Source organism: Rhinoderma darwinii, chromosome 3 (genome assembly GCF_050947455.1).
Source record: "Rhinoderma darwinii isolate aRhiDar2 chromosome 3, aRhiDar2.hap1, whole genome shotgun sequence".
NCBI classification, from domain to species: Eukaryota; Metazoa; Chordata; class Amphibia; order Anura; family Rhinodermatidae; genus Rhinoderma; species Rhinoderma darwinii.
The window spans coordinates 415,027,520-415,047,519 of record NC_134689.1 but is presented as its reverse complement, the minus strand read 5'-3'; the positions used below and the strand labels follow the sequence as shown (position 1 = coordinate 415,047,519).

The 20,000-nt window shown below is 40.0% G+C and overlaps 10 non-coding genes across 10 annotated transcripts; 3 read left to right on the top strand and 7 right to left on the bottom strand.

Annotated features, from left to right (window-relative positions):
- The first annotated feature begins 188 nt into the window (after positions 1-188).
- TRNAM-CAU (transfer RNA methionine (anticodon CAU)) lies at positions 189-261 on the top strand. Its single transcript has one exon. It is a non-coding gene; the product is annotated as a tRNA-Met (tRNA).
- A 467-nt stretch (positions 262-728) lies between these two features.
- On the bottom strand, positions 729-800 carry TRNAE-UUC (transfer RNA glutamic acid (anticodon UUC)). The gene has a single exon. It is a non-coding gene; the product is annotated as a tRNA-Glu (tRNA).
- Positions 801-1,635: 835 nt separating this feature from the next.
- TRNAM-CAU (transfer RNA methionine (anticodon CAU)) lies at positions 1,636-1,708 on the top strand. The gene has a single exon. It is a non-coding gene; the product is annotated as a tRNA-Met (tRNA).
- A 468-nt stretch (positions 1,709-2,176) lies between these two features.
- Positions 2,177-2,248, bottom strand: TRNAE-UUC (transfer RNA glutamic acid (anticodon UUC)). The gene has a single exon. It is a non-coding gene; the product is annotated as a tRNA-Glu (tRNA).
- A 1,423-nt stretch (positions 2,249-3,671) lies between these two features.
- Positions 3,672-3,743, bottom strand: TRNAE-UUC (transfer RNA glutamic acid (anticodon UUC)). Its single transcript has one exon. It is a non-coding gene; the product is annotated as a tRNA-Glu (tRNA).
- Positions 3,744-3,854: 111 nt separating this feature from the next.
- On the top strand, positions 3,855-3,927 carry TRNAM-CAU (transfer RNA methionine (anticodon CAU)). Its single transcript has one exon. It is a non-coding gene; the product is annotated as a tRNA-Met (tRNA).
- A 468-nt stretch (positions 3,928-4,395) lies between these two features.
- On the bottom strand, positions 4,396-4,467 carry TRNAE-UUC (transfer RNA glutamic acid (anticodon UUC)). The gene has a single exon. It is a non-coding gene; the product is annotated as a tRNA-Glu (tRNA).
- Positions 4,468-5,844: 1,377 nt separating this feature from the next.
- On the bottom strand, positions 5,845-5,916 carry TRNAE-UUC (transfer RNA glutamic acid (anticodon UUC)). The gene has a single exon. It is a non-coding gene; the product is annotated as a tRNA-Glu (tRNA).
- Positions 5,917-18,377: 12,461 nt separating this feature from the next.
- TRNAE-UUC (transfer RNA glutamic acid (anticodon UUC)) lies at positions 18,378-18,449 on the bottom strand. The gene has a single exon. It is a non-coding gene; the product is annotated as a tRNA-Glu (tRNA).
- A 652-nt stretch (positions 18,450-19,101) lies between these two features.
- TRNAE-UUC (transfer RNA glutamic acid (anticodon UUC)) lies at positions 19,102-19,173 on the bottom strand. The gene has a single exon. It is a non-coding gene; the product is annotated as a tRNA-Glu (tRNA).
- Positions 19,174-20,000: the final 827 nt, after the last annotated feature.

Here is a 20,000-nt window from a genome sequence, read left to right as displayed (position 1 = left end):
GTTCTTTCCCATACCAGGAGTCAAACCCAGGCCACCTGGGTGAAAACCAGGAATCCTAACCGCTAGACCATATGGGAGCAGTTATTAAGTATAATGAGTCATGGACTAAGAAAAAGTGGGAATAAAGAAAATGTATATATATTTTTTCATTTTGTCGCTTTGAGCTTGTCTACAAACATCTGGTGGTTGCCTCGTTAGCGCAGTAGGAAGCGTGTCAGTCTCATAATCTGAAGGTCGTGAGTTCGATCCTCACACGAGGCACTGTTCAGTGAGTTTTTGTCTTCCTCCATTCATGCAGGAAATCTGGTTTTTCTGCCGAAACGTTTTTAATATATGAGGAAAGTGTTGTTGATTTCCTTGTCATTTTTGAGTGAGTAGAAGAGATGGGAATGATTTGAGCTTTAAATCCAAAATAGGATCTTGCCTAAAAATAAACAATATTAAAGCAAAGTCCCAATCAGATTGGGTGAAATAGTCTGATGGTTTCTTATTTATTGGCGAAACTAGTTCATTAAAAAAAGGAAAATTAGCCAAACTGACAGGATAAAGGGGTTTTTGACTTGGAGTGAGAAGGGAACAATAGGAATTATTTGAGTTTCAAGCTCAAATAGGATCTGGTGAAAAGAGGAGGAATGGGTAAACAAAGATAAGTTAGAATTTATGGCCACAAAGAGCACTTTTATCCTATAACGCTCAACCTTTGAAAGTGCAAGACTAGTAAAAGGTTTTTCCCATACCGGGAGTCGAACCCGGGCCACCTGGGTGAAAACCAGGAATCCTAACCGCTAGACCATATGGGAGCAGTTATTAAGTATAATGAGTCATGGCCTAAGAAAAAGTGGGAATAAAGAAAATGTATATATATTTTTTCATTTTGCCGCTTTGAGCTTGTTTACAAACATCTGGTGGTTGCCTCGTTAGCGCAGTAGGCAGCGTGTCAGTCTCATAATCTGAAGGTCGTGAGTTCGATCCTCACGCGAGGCACTGTTCAGTGAGTTTTTGTCTTCCTCCGTTCATGCAGGAAATCGGGTTTTTCTGCCGAAACGTTTTTAATATATGAGGAAAGTGTTGTTGATTTCCTTGTCATTTTTGAGTGAGTAGAAGAGATGGGAATGATTTGAGCTTTAAATCCAAAATAGGATTTTGCCTAAAAAGAAACAATATTAAAGCAAAGTCCCAATCAGATTGGGTGAAATAGTCTGATGGTTTCTTATTTATTGGCGAAACTAGTTCATTAAAAAAAGGAAAATTAGCCAAACTGACAGGATAAAGGGGTTGTTGACTTGGAGTGAGAAGGGAACAATAGGAATTATTTGAGTTTCAAGCTCAAATAGGATCTGGTGAAAAGAGGAGGAATGGGTAAACAAAGATAAGTTAGAATTTATGGCCACAAAGAGCACTTGTATCCTATAACGCTCAACCTTTGAAAGTGCAAGACTAGTGAAAGGTTCTTTCCCATACCAGGAGTCGAACCCAGGCCACCTGGGTGAAAACCAGGAATCCCAACCGCTAGACCATATGGAAGCAGTTATTAAGTAAAATGAGTCATGGACTAAGAAAAAGTGGGAATAAAGAAAATTTATATATATTTTTTCATTTTGCCGCTTTGAGCTTGTCTACAAACATCTGGTGGTTGCCTCGTTAGCGCAGTAGGCAGCGTGTCAGTCTCATAATCTGAAGGTCGTGAGTTCGATCCTCACACGAGGCACTGTTCAGTGAGTTTTTGTCTTCCTCCATTCATGCAGGAAATCGGGTTTTTCTGCCGAAACGTTTTTAATATATGAGGAAAGTGTTGTTGATTTCCTTGTCATTTTTGAGTGAGTAGAAGAGATGGGAATGATTTGAGCTTTAAATCCAAAATAGGATCTTGCCTAAAAATAAACAATATTAAAGCAAAGTCCCAATCAGATTGGGTGAAATAGTCTGATGGTTTCTTGTTTATTGGCGAAACTAGTTCATTAAAAAAAGGAAAATTAGCCAAACTGACAGGATAAAGGGGTTGTTGACTTGGAGTGAGAAGGGAACAATAGGAATTATTTGAGTTTCAAGCTCAAATAGGATCTGGTGAAAAGAGGAGGAATAGGTAAACAAAGATAAGTTAGAATTTATGGCCACAAAGAGCACTTTTATCCTATAACGCTCAACCTTTGAAAGTGCAAGACTAGTAAAAGGTTTTTTCCCATACCGGGAGTCGAACCCGGGCCACCTGGGTGAAAACCAGGAATCCTAACCGCTAGACCATATGGAAGCAGTTACTAAGTAAAATGAGTCATGGACTAAGAAAAAGTGGGAATAAAGAAAATTTATATATATTTTTTCATTTTGCCGCTTTGAGCTTGTCTACAAACATCTGGTGGTTGCCTCGTTAGCGCAGTAGGCAGCGTGTCAGTCTCATAATCTGAAGGTCGTGAGTTCGATCCTCACGCGAGGCACTGTTCAGTGAGTTTTTGTCTTCCTCCGTTCATGCAGGAAATCGGGTTTTTCTGCCGAAACGTTTTTAATATATGAGGAAAGTGTTGTTGATTTCCTTGTCATTTTTGAGTGAGTACAAGAGATGGGAATGATTTGAGCTTTAAATCCAAAATAGGATTTTGCCTAAAAAGAAACAATATTAAAGCAAAGTCCCAATCAGATTGGGTGAAATAGTCTGATGGTTTCTTATTTATTGGCGAAACTAGTTCATTAAAAAAAGGAAAATTAGCCAAACTGACAGGATAAAGGGGTTGTTGACTTGGAGTGAGAAGGGAACAATAGGAATTATTTGAGTTTCAAGCTCAAATAGGATCTGGTGAAAAGAGGAGGAATGGGTAAACAAAGATAAGTTAGAATTTATGGCCACAAAGAGCACTTTTATCCTATAACGCTCAACCTTTGAAAGTGCAAGACTAGTGAAAGGTTCTTTCCCATACCAGGAGTCGAACCCAGGCCACCTGGGTGAAAACCAGGAATCCCAACCGCTAGACCATATGGAAGCAGTTATTAAGTAAAATGAGTCATGGACTAAGAAAAAGTGGGAATAAAGAAAATTTATATATATTTTTTCATTTTGCCGCTTTGAGCTTGTCTACAAACATCTGGTGGTTGCCTCGTTAGCGCAGTAGGCAGCGTGTCAGTCTCATAATCTGAAGGTCGTGAGTTCGATCCTCACGCGAGGCACTGTTCAGTGAGTTTTTGTCTTCCTCCGTTCATGCAGGAAATTGGGTTTTTCTGCCGAAACGTTTTTAATATATGAGGAAAGTGTTGTTGATTTCCTTGTCATTTTTGAGTGAGTAGAAGAGATGGGAATGATTTGAGCTTTAAATCCAAAATAGGATTTTGCCTAAAAAGAAACAATATTAAAGCAAAGTCCCAATCAGATTGGGTGAAATAGTCTGATGGTTTCTTATTTATTGGCGAAACTAGTTCATTAAAAAAAGGAAAATTAGCCAAACTGACAGGATAAAGGGGTTGTTGACTTGGAGTGAGAAGGGAACAATAGGAATTATTTGAGTTTCAAGCTCAAATAGGATCTGGTGAAAAGAGGAGGAATGGGTAAACAAAGATAAGTTAGAATTTATGGCCACAAAGAGGAGGAATGGGTAAACAAAGATAAGTTAGAATTTATGGCCACAAAGAGCACTTTTATCCTATAACGCTCAACCTTTGAAAATGCAAGACTAGTAAAAGGTTATTTCCCATACTGGGAGTCGAACCCAGGCCACCTGGGTGAAAACCAGGAATCCTAACCGCTAGACCATATGGAAGCAGTTATTAAGTAAAATGAGTCATGGACTAAGAAAAAGTGGGAATAAAGAAAATTTATATATATTTTTTCATTTTGCCGCTTTGAGCTTGTCTACAAACATCTGGTGGTTGCCTCGTTAGCGCAGTAGGCAGCGTGTCAGTCTCATAATCTGAAGGTCGTGAGTTCGATCCTCACACGAGGCACTGTTCAGTGAGTTTTTGTCTTCCTCCATTCATGCAGGAAATCGGGTTTTTCTGCCGAAACGTTTTTAATATATGAGGAAAGTGTTGTTGATTTCCTTGTCATTTTTGAGTGAGTAGAAGAGATGGGAATGATTTGAGCTTTAAATCCAAAATAGGATCTTGCCTAAAAATAAACAATATTAAAGCAAAGTCCCAATCAGATTGGGTGAAATAGTCTGATGGTTTCTTGTTTATTGGCGAAACTAGTTCATTAAAAAAAGGAAAATTAGCCAAACTGACAGGATAAAGGGGTTGTTGACTTGGAGTGAGAAGGGAACAATAGGAATTATTTGAGTTTCAAGCTCAAATAGGATCTGGTGAAAAGAGGAGGAATAGGTAAACAAAGATAAGTTAGAATTTATGGCCACAAAGAGCACTTTTATCCTATAACGCTCAACCTTTGAAAGTGCAAGACTAGTAAAAGGTTTTTTCCCATACCAGGAGTCGAACCCGGGCCACCTGGGTGAAAACCAGGAATCCTAACCGCTAGACCATATGGGAGCAGTTATTAAGTATAATGAGTCATGGCCTAAGAAAAAGTGGGAATAAAGAAAATGTATATATATTTTTTCATTTTGCCGCTTTGAGCTTGTTTACAAACATCTGGTGGTTGCCTCTTTAGCACAGTAGGAAGCGTGTCAGTCTCATAATCTGAAGGTCGTGAGTTCGATCCTCACACGAGGCACTGTTCAGTGAGTTTTTGTCTTCCTCCATTCATGCAGGAAATCGGGTTTTTCTGCCGAAACGTTTTTAATATATGAGGAAAGTGTTGTTGATTTCCTTGTCATTTTTGAGTGAGTAGAAGAGATGGGAATGATTTGAGCTTTAAATCCAAAATAGGATTTTGCCTAAAAAGAAACAATATTAAAGCAAAGTCCCAATCAGATTGGGTGAAATAGTCTGATGGTTTCTTATTTATTGGCGAAACTAGTTCATTAAAAAAAGGAAAATTAGCCAAACTGACAGGATAAAGGGGTTGTTGACTTGGAGTGAGAAGGGAACAATAGGAATTATTTGAGTTTTCAAGCTCAAATAGGATCTGGTGAAAAGAGGAGGAATGGGTAAACAAAGATAAGTTAGAATTTATGGCCACAAAGAGCACTTTTATCCTATAACGCTCAACCTTTGAAAATGCAAGACTAGTAAAAGGTTATTTCCCATACCGGGAGTCGAACACAGGCCACCTGGGTGAAAACCAGGAATCCTAACCGCTAGACCATATGGAAGCAGTTATTAAGTAAAATGAGTCATGGACTAAGAAAAAGTGGGAATAAAGAAAATTTATATATATTTTTTCATTTTGCCGCTTTGAGCTTGTCTACAAACATCTGGTGGTTGCCTCGTTAGCGCAGTAGGCAGCGTGTCAGTCTCATAATCTGAAGGTCGTGAGTTCGATCCTCACGCGAGGCACTGTTCAGTGAGTTTTTGTCTTCCTCCGTTCATGCAGGAAATCGGGTTTTTCTGCCGAAACGTTTTTAATATATGAGGAAAGTGTTGTTGATTTCCTTGTCATTTTTGAGTGAGTAGAAGAGATGGGAATGATTTGAGCTTTAAATCCAAAATAGGATTTTGCCTAAAAAGAAACAATATTAAAGCAAAGTCCCAATCAGATTGGGTGAAATAGTCTGATGGTTTCTTATTTATTGGCGAAACTAGTTCATTAAAAAAAGGAAAATTAGCCAAACTGACAGGATAAAGGGGTTGTTGACTTGGAGTGAGAAGGGAACAATAGGAATTATTTGAGTTTCAAGCTCAAATAGGATCTGGTGAAAAGAGGAGGAATGGGTAAACAAAGATAAGTTAGAATTTATGGCCACAAAGAGCACTTTTATCCTATAACGCTCAACCTTTGAAAGTGCAAGACTAGTGAAAGGTTCTTTCCCATACCGGGAGTCGAACCCAGGCAACCTGGGTGAAAACCAGGAATCCTAACCGCTAGACCATATGGGAGCAGTTATTAAGTATAATGAGTCATGGCCTAAGAAAAAGTGGGAATAAAGAAAATGTATATATATTTTTTCATTTTGCCGCTTTGAGCTTGTCTACAAACATCTGGTGGTTGCCTCGTTAGCGCAGTAGGAAGCGTGTCAGTCTCATAATCCAAAGGTCGTGAGTTCGATCCTCACAAGAGGCACTTTTCAGTGAGTTTTTGTCTTCCTCCATTCATGCAGGAAATCGGGTTTTTCTGCCGAAACGTTTTTAATATATGAGGAAAGTGTTGTTGATTTCCTTGTCATTTTTGAGTGAGTAGAAGAGATGGGAATGATTTGAGCTTTAAATCCAAAATAGGATCTTGCCTAAAAAGAAACAATATTAAAGCAAAGTCCCAATCAGATTGGGTGAAATAGTCTGATGGTTTCCTATTTATTGGCGAAACTAGTTCATTAAAAAAAGGAAAATTAGCCAAACTGACAGGATAAAGGGGTTGTTGACTTGGAGTGAGAAGGGAACAATAGGAATTATTTGAGTTTTCAAGCTCAAATAGGATCTGGTGAAAAGAGGAGGAATGGGTAAACAAAGATAAGTTAGAATTTATGGCCACAAAGAGCACTTTTATCCTATAACGCTCAACCTTTGAAAATGCAAGACTAGTAAAAGGTTATTTGCCATACTGGGAGTCGAACCCAGGCCACCTGGGTGAAAACCAGGAATCCTAACCGCTAGACCATATGGGAGCAGTTATTTAGTGTAATGAGTCATGGACTAAGAAAAAGTGGGAATAAAGAAAATTTATATATATTTTTTCATTTTGCCGCTTTGAGCTTGTCTACAAACATCTGGTGGTTGCCTCGTTAGCGCAGTAGGAAGCGTGTCAGTCTAATAATCTGAAGGTCGTGAGTTCGATCCTCACACGAGGCACTGTTCAGTGAGTTTTTGTCTTCCTCCATTCATGCAGGAAATCTGGTTTTTCTGCCGAAACGTTTTTAACCCCTTAACGCTCCATGACCTACTATTAGGTCATGCTAACTGTAGCGTTCGCGCTCAGTGACCTATTAGTAGGTCATTGAGTAAACACGGCGCCGTTCGCGCGGGGCGCGTTCCTGAGCTGTGATAGCTGCTGTTTTCGACAGCAGACTATCACTGCTCAATGTGCCGGGACCGATCGCGGAGCTCCCCCGCCGATTAACCCCTCAGAAGCCGCGTTCAATAGCGATCGTCAGGACCCACGTCAGGACCCACTATGCTTGCTGTCAGTGAGTAGCTGACAGTTCTAATACACTGCACTACGCATGTAGTGCAGTGTATTAGAATAGCGATCAGGGCCTCCTGCCCTCATGTCCCCTAGTGGGACAAAGTAATAAAGTAAAAAAAAGTTACAAAAAAGATGTGTAAAAATAAGAAAATAAAAGTTTTAAAAGTAATAAAAGTAAAAGTCCCACTTTTTCACTTATCACTCATTTATTATTAATAAAAATATATAAACAAACAAATAAACTATACATAATTGGTATCGCCGCGTGCGTAACGGCCTGAACTACAAAATTATTTTGTTATTTATCCCGCACGGTGAACGCCGTAAAAAAAAATATTAATAAACCGTACCACAATCACAATTGTTTGGTCACTTCACCTCCCAAAAAATGGAATAAAAAGAGATCAAAAAGTCGCATGTACCGAAAAATGGTGCTGATCGAAACTACAGTTCGTTACGCAAAAAATAAGTCCTTGCACGGCTTTATTGATTGAAAAATAAAAACGTTCTGGCTCTTAGAATAAGGTAACACAAAAAGTGAATGATTGTTTATAAAACGTATTTTATTGTGCAAACGCCATAAGACATAAAAAAAAACTATAAACATCTGGTATCGCCGTAATCGTATCGCCCCGCAGATTAAAGTGAATATGTCATTTATAGCGCACGGTGCACGCAGTAAAAAAAAAAGAATAAAAAAACAATAGTAGAATTGCTGTTTTTTAGTCACCACGCCACCTAAAAATAGAATAAAAACTGATCAAAAAGCTGCATGCACCCCAAGAAAACTACAGTGGATTCCTTAAGGGGTCTAGTTTCCAAATTGGGGTCACTTTTGGGGGGTTTCCAATGTTTTGGCACCACAAGACCTCTTCAAACCGGACATGGTGCCTAATAAAAAAGAGGCCTCAAAATCCACTAGGTGCGCCTTTGCTTCGGAAGCCGGTGCTTCAGTCCATTACCGCACTAGGGCCACATGTGGGATATTTCTCTAAACTGCAGAATCTGGGCAATACGTATTAAGTTGCGTTTCTCTGATAAAACCTTTTGTGTTATAAAAAAAATGGTATAAAGAGGATTTTCTGACAAAAAAAAAAAGTAAATTTCACCTCTACTTTGCTCTAAATTTCTGTGAAACACCTAAAGGGTTCATAAACTTTATAAATGCTGTTGTGAATACTTTGAGGGGTCTAGTTTCTAAAATGGGGTGTTTGATAGGGGTTTCTAATATATGGGCCCCTCAAAGCAACTTCAGAACTGAACTGGAACCTAAAAAAATAAATAAATGAGGCAATACTTTGCTTCTTACATTATACTGATAATGAGCCGTGCCCACCTTGAGATGACCCCAGTTTTGACTGTTTGTATAAACGGAGACCCCTATTAGACCGTTTCAGTGCCCGGTTTTCCCAAGCATACAACCCCGAGAAGTGTTTTTCTATTGATGAGTCCCTGTTACATTTTAAAGGGAGGGTTCAATTCCGCGAGTACCTGCCGGGTAAGAGGGCAAGGTATGGCGTGAAGATGTATAAGCTGTGCGAGAGTGCATCAGGGTATACCTACAGATTTAGGATATATGAAGGAAAGGCCACCCCCAAACCAGACTGCATCCTGGACTACAATAGGTACATGGGAGGGATGGACTTGTCAAATCAAGTCCTGAAGCCCTACAGCGCCATGCGGTGTGGTATAAGAAGCTGGCCGGGCACATCATACAGATGGCTTTGTACAATGCGTACGTGCTACGTCGATGTGCAGGCCAGAGGGGAACTTTCCTGGAATTTCAAGATCTAATCTTTAGGGACCAGGAAGGGGGGGCACCCAGTACTTCTGGAAGCGAGGCCACACGCATCGTACCAGGGCAACACTTTCCAGGAGAAGTTCCCCAAACCGGTGGAAAGGGAAAGAGTCAAAAGAGGTGCAGAGTCTGCTATAAGAGGGGGATAAGGAAGAACACAATATACCAATGTGAAACGTGTCCCGAAAAAGCAGGGCTCTGTATAAAAGATTGTTTTAAAATGTATCATACATCCCTTGATTTTTAATTTACCCTGATGCACTCCGCACAGCTTACCCCCCTCATCTTTCCCTTCTGAGCCCTGCCGTATGCCCAGGCAGCTGATAACAGCCACATGTAGGGTATTACCGTACCCAGGAGAACCCACATTACAATTTAAGGGGTGTATATCTCCGGTGGCGCATGCTGGGCACAATATATTGGACACTGAAATGGCATATATATATATAAAATTGCAAATCTCACACTGCACCATCTGCTGCGCATTATCTTTTACACAATACCTGTGGGGTCAAAATGCTCACTACACCTCTAGATGAATGTCTTAAGGGGTGTAGTTTTTAAAATGTGGTCACTTCTCGGGGGTTTCAACTGTACTGGTACCTCAGGGGCTTCTGCACACATGACTTAGCACCAGAAAAGCTCCAGTAGGCCAAATGGTGGTCCTTTCCTTCTGAGCCCTCCCATGGACCCAAACGGCAGTTTATCACCACAAATGGGGTATTGCCGCACTAAGGACAAATTGGGCAACAAAATGGGGTATGTTGTTCCTTGTGAAAATAAGAAATTTTGATCAAAAATGACATCTTATTGGAAAAAATATCATTTTTTTCATTTCACAGCCAAATTCAAATAGGTGCTGTGAAAAAACTGTGCGGTCAAAATGATAACAAAAACCATAAATGAATTCCTTGAGGGGTGTAGTTTCCAAAATGCGGTCACTTCTGGTGGGTTTCCATTGCTTTGATACCTCTGGGGCTCTGCAAATGCGACATGGCACCCGAAAACCAATCCAGCAAAATCTGGACTCCAACCAACACATAGCGCTCCTTTCCTTCTGAGCCCTCCCATGGGCCCAAACGGCAGTTTATCACCACAAATGGGGTATTGCCGTACTAAGGACAAATTGGGCAACAAAATGGGGTATGTTGCTCCCTGTGAAAATGAGAAATTTTGATCAAAAATGACATCTTATTGGAAAAAATATAATTTTTTTCATTTCACAGCCCAATACAAATAGGTGCTGTGAAAAAACTGTGCGGTCAAAATGATAACAAAAACCATAAATGAATTCCTTGAGGGGTGTAGTTTCCAAAATGGGGTCACTTCTGGTGGGTTTCCATTGCTTTGATACCTCTGGGGCTCTGCAAATGCAACATGGCACCCGAAAACCAATCCAGCAAAATCTGGACTCCAACCAACACAAAGCGCTCCTTTCCTTCTGAGACCTCCCATGGGCCCAAACGGCAGTTTATCACCACAAATGGAGTATTGCCGCACTAAGGACAAATTGGGCAACAAAATGGGGTATGTTGTTCCCTGTGAAAATAAGAAATTTTGATCAAAAATTACATCTTATTGGAAAAAATATCATTTTTTTCATTTCACAGCCCAATTCAAATAGGTGCTGTGAAAAAACTGTGCGGTCAAAATAATAACAAAAACCATAAATGAATTCCTTGAGGGGTGTAATTTCCAAAATGGGGTCACTTCTGGTGGGTTTCCATTGTTTTGATACCTCAACACCTCTTCAAACCTGGCATTCTGCCTAAAATATATTCTAATAAAAAAGAGGCCTCAAAATGCACTAGGTGCTTCTTTGCTTCTGGGGCTTGTGTTTTAGTCCACGAGCGCACTAGAGGCACATGTGGGACATTTCTAAAAACTGCAGAATCTGGATAATACATATTTTGTAGTATTTCTCTGGTAAAACCTTCTCTGTTACCGAAAAAAATTGAATAAAATTGAAATTCAGCAGAAAAAATGAAATTTGCAAATTTCATTTCCACTTTGCTTTAAATCCTGTGAAATGCCTGAAGGGTTAAAAAACTTTCTATATGCTGTTTTGAATTCTTTGAGGGGTCTAGTTTTTAAAATGGGGTGTTTTATGGGGGTTTCTAATACATAGGCCCCTCAAATCCACTTCAGAACTGAACTGGTACCTTCAAAAAAAGGCTTTTGAAATTTTCTTAAGAATATGAGAAATTGCTGTTTATGTTCTAAGCCTTGTAACGTCCAAGAAAAATAAAAGAATGTTCAAAAAACGATGCCAATCTAAAGTAGACATATGGGAAATGTGAACTAGTAACTATTTTGGGTGGTATAACCGTATGTTTTTCAAGCAGATGCATTTAAATTCTGATGCATTATGAGGAAAGTGTTGTTGATTTCCTTGTCATTTTTGAGTGAGTAGAAGAGATGGGAATGATTTGAGCTTTAAATCCAAAATAGGATTTTGCCTAAAAAGAAACAATATTAAAGCAAAGTCCCAATCAGATTGGGTGAAATAGTCTGATGGTTTCTTATTTATTGGCGAAACTAGTTCATTAAAAAAAGGAAAATTAGCCAAACTGACAGGATAAAGGGGTTGTTGACTTGGAGTGAGAAGGGAACAATAGGAATTATTTGAGTTTTCAAGCTCAAATAGGATCTGGTGAAAAGAGGAGGAATGGGTAAACAAAGATAAGTTAGAATTTATGGCCACAAAGAGCACTTTTATCCTATAACGCTCAACCTTTGAAAGTGCAAGACTAGTAAAATGTTTTTTCCCATACCGGGAGTCGAACCCAGGCAACATGGGTGAAAACCAGGAATCCTAACCGCTAGACCATATGGGAGCAGTTATTAAGTATAATGAGTCATGGACTAAGAAAAAGTGGGAATAAAGAAAATGTATATATATTTTTTCATTTTGCCGCTTTGAGATTGTCTCCAAACATCTGGTGGTTGCCTCGTTAGCGCAGTAGGAAGCGTGTCAGTCTCATAATCTGAAGGTCGTGAGTTCGGTCCTCACACGAGGCACTGTTCAGTGAGTTTTTGTCTTCCTCCATTCATGCAGGAAATCTGGTTTTTCTGCCGAAACGTTTTTAATATATGAGGAAAGTGTTGTTGATTTCCTTGTCATTTTTGAGTGAGTAGAAGAGATGGGAATGATTTGAGCTTTAAATCCAAAATAGGATCTTGCCTAAAAAGAAACAATATTAAAGCAAAGTCCCAATCAGATTGGGTGAAATAGTCTGATGGTTTCTTATTTATTGGCGAAACTAGTTCATTATAAAAAGGAAAATTAGCCAAACTGACAGGATAAAGGGGTTGTTGACTTGGAGTGAGAAGGGAACAATAGGAATTATTTGAGTTTTCAAGCTCAAATAGGATCTGGTGAAAAGAGGAGGAATGGGTAAACAAAGATAAGTTAGAATTTATGGCCACAAAGAGCACTTTTATCCTATAACGCTCAACCTTTGAAAATGCAAGACTAGTAAAAGGTTATTTCCCATACCGGGAGTCGAACACAGGCCACCTGGGTGAAAACCAGGAATCCTAACCGCTAGACCATATGGAAGCAGTTATTAAGTAAAATGAGTCATGGACTAAGAAAAAGTGGGAATAAAGAAAATTTATATATATTTTTTCATTTTGCCGCTTTGAGCTTGTCTACAAACATCTGGTGGTTGCCTCGTTAGCGCAGTAGAAAGCGTGTCAGTCTAATAATCTGAAGGTCGTGAGTTCGATCCTCACACGAGGCACTGTTCAGTGAGTTTTTGTCTTCCTCCATTCATGCAGGAAATCGGGGTTTTCTGCCGAAACGTTTTTTAATATATGAGGAAAGTGTTGTTGATTTCCTTGTCATTTTTGAGTGAGTAGAAGAGATGGGAATGATTTGAGCTTTAAATCCAAAATAGGATCTTGCCTAAAAAGAAACAATATTAAAGCAAAGTCCCAATCAGATTGGGTGAAATAGTCTGATGGTTTCTTATTTATTGGCGAAACTAGTTCATTATAAAAAGGAAAATTAGCCAAACTGACAGGATAAAGGGGTTGTTGACTTGGAGTGAGAAGGGAACAATAGGAATTATTTGAGTTTTCAAGCTCAAATAGGATCTGGTGAAAAGAGGAGGAATATGTAAACAAAGATAAGTTAGAATTTATGGCCACAAAGAGCACTTTTATCCTATAACGCTCAACCTTTGAAAATGCAAGACTAGTAAAAGGTTATTTCCCATACCGGGAGTCGAACACAGGCCACCTGGGTGAAAACCAGGAATCCTAACCGCTAGACGATATGGAAGCAGTTATTAAGTAAAATGAGTCATGGACTAAGAAAAAGTGGGAATAAAGAAAATTTATATATATTTTTTCATTTTGCCGCTTTGAGCTTGTCTACAAACATCTGGTGGTTGCCTCGTTAGCGCAGTAGGAAGCGTGTCAGTCTAATAATCTGAAGGTCGTGAGTTCGATCCTCACACGAGGCACTGTTCAGTGAGTTTTTGTCTTCCTCCATTCATGCAGGAAATCGGGTTTTTCTGCCGAAACGTTTTTAATATATGAGGAAAGTGTTGTTGATTTCCTTGTCATTTTTGAGTGAGTAGAAGAGATGGGAATGATTTGAGCTTTAAATCCAAAATAGGATCTTGCCTAAAAAGAAACAATATTAAAGCAAAGTCCCAATCAGATTGGGTGAAATAGTCTGATGGTTTCTTATTTATTGGCGAAACTAGTTCATTAAAAAAAGGAAAATTAGCCAAACTGACAGGATAAAGGGGTTGTTGACTTGGAGTGAGAAGGGAACAATAGGAATTATTTGAGTTTTCAAGCTCAAATAGGATCTGGTGAAAAGAGGAGGAATGGGTAAACAAAGATAAGTTAGAATTTATGGCCACAAAGAGCACTTTTATCCTATAACGCTCAACCTTTGAAAATGCAAGACTAGTAAAAGGTTATTTCCCATACCGGGAGTCGAACCCAGGCCACCTGGGTGAAAATCAGGAATCCTAACCGCTAGACCATATGGAAGCAGTTATTAAGTAAAATGAGTCATGGACTAAGAAAAAGTGGGAATAAAGAAAATTTATATATATTTTTTCATTTTGCCGCTTTGAGCTTGTCTACAAACATCTGGTGGTTGCCTCGTTAGCCCAGTAGGAAACGTGTCAGTCTCATAATCTGAAGGTCGTGAGTTCGATCCTCACACGAGGCACTGTTCAGTGAGTTTTTGTCTTCCTCCATTCATGCAGGAAATCGGGTTTTTCTGCCGAAACGTTTTTAATATATGAGGAAAGTGTTGTTGATTTCCTTGTCATTTTTGAGTGAGTAGAAGAGATGGGAATGATTTGAGCTTTAAATCCAAAATAGGATTTTGCCTAAAAAGAAACAATATTAAAGCAAAGTCCCAATCAGATTGGGTGAAATAGTCTGATGGTTTCTTATTTATTGGCGAAACTAGTTCATTAAAAAAAGGAAAATTAGCCAAACTGACAGGATAAAGGGGTTGTTGACTTGGAGTGAGAAGGGAACAATAGGAATTATTTGAGTTTTCAAGCTCAAATAGGATCTGGTGAAAAGAGGAGGAATGGGTAAACAAAGATAAGTTAGAATTTATGGCCACAAAGAGCACTTTTATCCTATAACGCTCAACCTTTGAAAGTGCAAGACTAGTAAAATGTTTTTTCCCATACCGGGAGTCGAACCCAGGCAACATGGGTGAAAACCAGGAATCCTAACCGCTAGACCATATGGGAGCAGTTATTAAGTATAATGAGTCATGGACTAAGAAAAAGTGGGAATAAAGAAAATGTATATATATTTTTTCATTTTGCCGCTTTGAGCTTGTCTACAAACATCTGGTGGTTGCCTCGTTAGCGCAGTAGGAAGCGTGTCAGTCTCATAATCTGAAGGTCGTGAGTTCGATCCTCACACGAGTCACTGTTCAGTGAGTTTTTGTCTTCCTCCATTCATGCAGGAAATCGGGTTTTTCTGCCGAAACGTTTTTAATATATGAGGAAAGTGTTGTTGATTTCCTTGTCATTTTTGAGTGAGTAGAAGAGATGGGAATGATTTGAGCTTTAAATCCAAAATAGGATTTTGCCTAAAAAGAAACAATATTAAAGCAAAGTCCCAATCAGATTGGGTGAAATAGTCTGATGGTTTCTTATTTATTGGCGAAACTAGTTCATTAAAAAAAGGAAAATTAGCCAAACTGACAGGATAAAGGGGTTGTTGACTTGGAGTGAGAAGGGAACAATAGGAATTATTTGAGTTTCAAGCTCAAATAGGATCTGGTGAAAAGAGGAGGAATGGGTAAACAAAGATAAGTTAGAATTGATGGCCACAAAGAGCACTTTTATCCTATAACGCTCAACCTTTGAAAGTGCAAGACTAGTGAAAGGTTCTTTCCCATACCGGGAGTCAAACCCAGGCCACCTGGGTGAAAACCAGGAATCCTAACCGCTAGACCAGGGGTCGGGAACCTATGGCTCGCGAGCCAGATATGGCTCTTTTGATGGCCGTATCTGGCTCGCAGACAGGGCTCCTACCTGTCTATGGGAGGGATGCACGTTGCAGCCGCACAGCTCAGTATAGTACACATGACTATGAGAGCGGGGCTGCGGCTGTGTAATTCAGCCACAGCCCCGCTCCTGAGTCCTGACATATGCGCGCGGGGTCAGCATCATGTGATGCGGCCGGCGCTGCACTAATGATCTGCGGCATTGAAGACAGAACATGGCGGGCGCGCTACAAAGCACCCCCATGTTGTCTTCAGTGCCTGAACTGCCGCTCATTAGTGCAGCGCCGGCCGCATCTCCTCATGCTGACCGCGCGCGCACTTCCTGTCAGGAGCGGGGCAATGGCTGTATTACACAGCCGCAGCCCCGCTCTATAACGCCGGAGATCAGAGAACCTCTCATCTCCGCCGTTATTCCCGTGAATGCTGCGATCACAGCTGACTGCAGCATTCAGGGGAAAGTGAGAAGGGGGGATGCCCCTGGATCGCATCACAGGGAATTCCTGTGACGCGATCGAGGGCCATACCATATATGGGCAGACAGCCCAGGGTCTATTGACGGACCCCAGGGCTGTCTGACCATATCTCTTGTTGTTAGGATATACCCAAGTATGTCCTAACAACAGCCTGTGTGCTATCTGTCCACAGGCTAATGTACTGGCACATATCTGATATATGTCAGTACATTAAAGTTTAAAAATAAAGTAAAAACAAAGTATGGTTACATTTTTAAAAAAATATACACCTTCACCTTTTTTACAATAAACATTAAAATAAGTCTTACATAATACATAAAATCGACACATTCAGTAATGGCGCGGACAACAATGTTTTTGCATCATTTATGATGTGTACGCTGTAAAAAAATGAAATAAACACGGCTTTCATTCACTTATTAATGTGAGGCGCGAGGTGCGATGAATTTACCCTCCATGTTCCTCACATTAATAGTAATTAACCCCATCATGTACCTCGCCTATCTGCGCATGCGCGAGTTCAAAGAGACAGAGAGTCCTGGGTCCTGCCGCCGATGGCCATAGTGAAGCGCTCCTGCACGAAATGGTGAGTATATCTTAAATTCTATATTTTAAGGGTAAAAGTTGGGGGTCGTCTTATACGCCCAGTCGTCTTATACGCCGACATATACGGTAGTTCTTTGATGGCCTGATAAGCATTGGCGGCAGTGGTGAGCGGCAGGGAGCATGGACTACATTTCCCATAACTCCCTGCATAGCCGCGCCGTCTGCAAGCACGCACCTGCGTCCCCTAGTGAAGCGGCATCTGCCTCCTCCCTTGTGTCTCCCTTGGACGTTCCAGAAACCCCTGGCTGTGCTGCTGCTTTGAAGGTGAACATTATAACATGGAAATTGTTACACAGCCTCATGGTCAGCAGCAGTGAGCTGCATCAATAAAGGGGCTGTGTAAAACAGTGTGTCCCACCAACCCCCCCTTCCCACTTCACCCCTGAAAATAATCCCACATAATCCATAATATAGCCCCCCCCCCCCCAAAAAAAATAAAAATATGGCCTTAAAAAACATCTGCCACCCATATTACACTCTTGGGGGCTTTAAATTAATCTCTTGTGGGCATAAGAAACTGATTTAAAGGACCACTATCAGGGCAAAAATCTGTTCTGAGCGCTTTATTACAGCTCTGGAGGTCTCCCAGATGGGTCTGAGCCTCTCTTTTTTTGTTCATTTTCTGTAAGACCAACACTTTTAAAAGGGCCACTGACAGATACAATTGCTCCAGCGGTCACTTAGTACACAAAGGAGTGTTCCTCTCTGCTGCACTAAGCCACCGCTGGACCTAAACAATAATTCGCTGTAAAATAATAAAATAGATAATTGACATAACTGACAATGCGTTGTGTGACATGTCCAACATTCCAGCTTCTTTCTTCTGCGAATGCCTCAAAGCTGGCATTCTCTCAACATCAGGTGGGAAGAATGCCAGCTTCCAGTCATGCGCAGGAAAAAGAAGAAGCCAGACTGCTGGACTGATGTCATGCATCGCAAGCTCACAATGTAAGTTATTTATTTAATTTTTTTACTGCTAATTACCATTGTTTCAGTCCAGTTGTGGCTTTATACAGCAGGGAGGAGCATTCCTTGCTGTACTAAGTGAACATTGGAGCGATTGATCTGTCAATGGCCCTTTAAACATATTGTACGGCTCTCGCGGAATTATATTTCAAAATATGTGGCATTTACGGCTCTCTTAGCCAAAAAGGTTCCTGACCCCTGCGCTAGACCATATGGAAGCAGTTACTAAGTAAAATGAGTCATGGACTAAGAAAAAGTGGGAATAAAGAAAATGTATATATATTTTTTCATTTTGCCGCTTTGAGCTTGTCTACAAACATCTGGTGGTTGCCTCGTTAGCGCAGTAGGAAGCGTGTCAGTCTCATAATCTGAAGGTCGTGAGTTTGATCCTCACACGAGGCACTGTTCAGTGAGTTTTTGTCTTCCTCCATTCATGCAGGAAATCGGGTTTTTCTGCCGAAACGTTTTTAATATATGAGGAAAGTGTTGTTGATTTCCTTGTCATTTTTGAGTGAGTAGAAGAGATGGGAATGATTTGAGCTTTAAATCCAAAATAGGATTTTGCCTAAAAAGAAACAATATTAAAGCAAAGTCCCAATCAGATTGGGTGAAATAGTCTGATGGTTTCTTATTTATTGGCGAAACTAGTTCATTAAAAAAAGGAAAATTAGCCAAACTGACAGGATAAAGGGGTTGTTGACTTGGAGTGAGAAGGGAACAATAGGAATTATTTGAGTTTCAAGCTCAAATAGGATCTGGTGAAAAGAGGAGGAATGGGTAAACAAAGATAAGTTAGAATTTATGGCCACAAAGAGCACTTTTATCCTATAACGCTCAACCTTTGAAAGTGCAAGACTAGTGAAAGGTTCTTTCCCATACCGGGAGTCGAACCCAGGCCACCTGGGTGAAAACCAGGAATCCTAACCGCTAGACCATATGGAAGCAGTTACTAAGTAAAATGAGTCATGGACTAAGAAAAAGTGGGAATAAAGAAAATTTATATATATTTTTTCATTTTGCCGCTTTGAGCTTGTCTACAAACATCTGGTGGTTGCCTCGTTAGCGCAGTAGGAAGCGTGTCAGTCTCATAATCTGAAGGTCGTGAGTTCGATCCTCACACGAGTCACTGTTCAGTGAGTTTTTGTCTTCCTCCATTCATGCAGGAAATCGGGTTTTTCTGCCGAAACGTTTTTAATATATGAGGAAAGTGTTGTTGATTTCCTTGTCATTTTTGAGTGAGTAGAAGAGATGGGAATGATTTGAGCTTTAAATCCAAAATAGGATTTTGCCTAAAAAGAAACAATATTAAAGCAAAGTCCCAATCAGATTGGGTGAAATAGTCTGATGGTTTCTTATTTATTGGCGAAACTAGTTCATTAAAAAAAGGAAAATTAGCCAAACTGACAGGATAAAGGGGTTGTTGACTTGGAGTGAGAAGGGAACAATAGGAATTATTTGAGTTTCAAGCTCAAATAGGATCTGGTGAAAAGAGGAGGAATGGGTAAACAAAGATAAGTTAGAATTGATGGCCACAAAGAGCACTTTTATCCTATAACGCTCAACCTTTGAAAGTGCAAGACTAGTGAAAGGTTCTTTCCCATACCGGGAGTCGAACCCAGGCCACCTGGGTGAAAACCAGGAATCCTAACCGCTAGACCATATGGAAGCAGTTACTAAGTAAAATGAGTCATGGACTAAGAAAAAGTGGGAATAAAGAAAATTTATATATATTTTTTCATTTTGCCGCTTTGAGCTTGTCTACAAACATCTGGTGGTTGCCTCGTTAGCGCAGTAGGAAGCGTGTCAGTCTCATAATCTGAAGGTCGTGAGTTCGATCCTCACACGAGTCACTGTTCAGTGAGTTTTTGTCTTCCTCCATTCATGCAGGAAATCGGGTTTTTCTGCCGAAACGTTTTTAATATATGAGGAAAGTGTTGTTGATTTCCTTGTCATTTTTGAGTGAGTAGAAGAGATGGGAATGATTTGAGCTTTAAATCCAAAATAGGATTTTGCCTAAAAAGAAACAATATTAAAGCAAAGTCCCAATCAGATTGGGTGAAATAGTCTGATGGTTTCTTATTTATTGGCGAAACTAGTTCATTAAAAAAAGGAAAATTAGCCAAACTGACAGGATAAAGGGGTTGTTGACTTGGAGTGAGAAGGGAACAATAGGAATTATTTGAGTTTCAAGCTCAAATAGGATCTGGTGAAAAGAGGAGGAATGGGTAAACAAAGATAAGTTAGAATTGATGGCCACAAAGAGCACTTTTATCCTATAACGCTCAACCTTTGAAAGTGCAAGACTAGTGAAAGGTTCTTTCCCATACCGGGAGTCAAACCCAGGCCACCTGGGTGAAAACCAGGAATCCTAACCGCTAGACCATATGGAAGCAGTTACTAAGTAAAATGAGTCATGGACTAAGAAAAAGTGGGAATAAAGAAAATGTATATATATTTTTTCATTTTGCCGCTTTGAGCTTGTCTACAAACATC